Source organism: Muntiacus reevesi, chromosome 4, assembly GCF_963930625.1.
Source record: "Muntiacus reevesi chromosome 4, mMunRee1.1, whole genome shotgun sequence".
NCBI classification, from domain to species: domain Eukaryota; kingdom Metazoa; phylum Chordata; class Mammalia; order Artiodactyla; family Cervidae; genus Muntiacus; species Muntiacus reevesi.
Window position 1 is genome coordinate 171,889,981 of NC_089252.1, and position 1,693 is coordinate 171,891,673.

General features: G+C 35.6%; 1 pseudogene; it reads right to left on the reverse strand.

The window, feature by feature from the left end:
• Window positions 1-1,240: 1,240 nt before the first annotated feature.
• Window positions 1,241-1,351, reverse strand: LOC136168146 (U2 spliceosomal RNA; annotated as a pseudogene).
• Window positions 1,352-1,693: the final 342 nt, after the last annotated feature.

A 1,693-nucleotide genomic window follows, 5' to 3' on the forward strand; every position in this document is an offset into this window, starting at 1 on the left:
AAGAAAAAGTTGTCATTGGCTTTAACTTTACAGTCTTACCTTACTTGTACAAATGCATCACTTCAGGTGACTGAAGCTATTTTAAAAAATTGGTAACTAAATCAATTTTAGGATAAGATATCGAGCATTTCTAAAAATGCTCTATCTCAACACATTTGGAATTACCTTATTTCTATAGCTAACTTTTTTTTGATACATTTTACATGGAAGCCATGGGAGCAAAAACAGTGAAGGGAAGTAAGAAATGAAGCTACTGTGGTCCTTTCTGGATATGATTTCTATGTGAATTTTAACCTGTATTAGGCAAGTGTTGCTTTATCCACCATATGGCCAAGGCTCATGGGAAATACTCCAGCGAATCAAATGTGACAACAGGGCCAAGAGGAAAATACTCTAAGGATTATAAACATGTTATCAACATTTATACCACTACCGAAACAGAAAACTTGGCAGATAACATCCAGACAGATAGAAAAGCATGAGAGCTAGGCCAGAAGCATATGGATTATTTTGCTTACTATCTATGTGAAGATATCTAACTGTACAAGATTTTGGAAGAGATTTCTTGAATATCCTAAATCACCATTTCTCTGAAGAATAGACCTTTTCCCCCTTGCTGACTAAAATACTGTGATGAATGAATCTTATGTGTAAACATTACATTTTCCTTTCTTATGTAATAAAATGTCTCTATAAAGTGGCTCTCTAGGCTATTAAATATTTTAAAAAATTAAAAAATCAAATAGAGCATAATAAAAACAAGAATGAGTCAAAATGTCACACTCAGTGAATTCCCATGAAAGTTATGAGGAATTTTGGATTAAATACACTTGAAACTGTTCAAACTCTTCCAAAAAACTTTTCAAGTTATTTTTCCATAATAATGATACTAATTATTGAGAAGGATCTACCAGAGATCCTGTTTTCATCTGATTGATGGTCTGTGTTCCAGTAGTTACTGAAAGCGTAAAATCTAGGAATTTTTACAAGAATTTGCAACTCGGATTCCTTTTAATATAATTTTAGAAAGGATAGAAAATTAAATAAACCTCATCTATTGACTCAACCACTGTTATTCATTCAACAAACATTTATTGAGATTCTTCTATCTTTAGATACTATAGGAGCACCAGGGACACTACAGGATCAAAATAGATATGACCCAAACTTTAACCAGCCTACCAAGGAATCTCCAAGCACAAGTAGAGAAGATACTGTCGGGGTCCGTGCACAGATTGGAAAAGAGTTTCCAGACATGAGACAGAATGAGAGGGAAATAAAGCTTATTAGAGTGGGATGCTGATAAGAACAGATACTACACTTGATCTTAGCCAAAAGGCTGAGAAGCAATAGACTTATGGACATGGGGAGAGGGGAGGAGAGGGTGAGATATATGGAAAGAGTAACATGGAAACTTACATCACCATATGTAAAATAGATCGTCAACGGGAATTTGCTGTATGGCTCAGGAAACTCAAACAGGGGTTCTGTGTCAACAGGGGTGGGGTTGGGAGGGAGATGGGAGGGAGGTTCAAAAGGGAGGGGATATATGTATACCTATGGCCGATTCATGTTGAGCTTTGACAGAAAACAGCAAAATTCTGCAAAGCAATTACCCTTCAATAAAAGAATAAATAAATTAAAAAAGAAAAAAGAATGGGAGACGCTGTTAGAAGAGTGGGCCAGCTCAAGG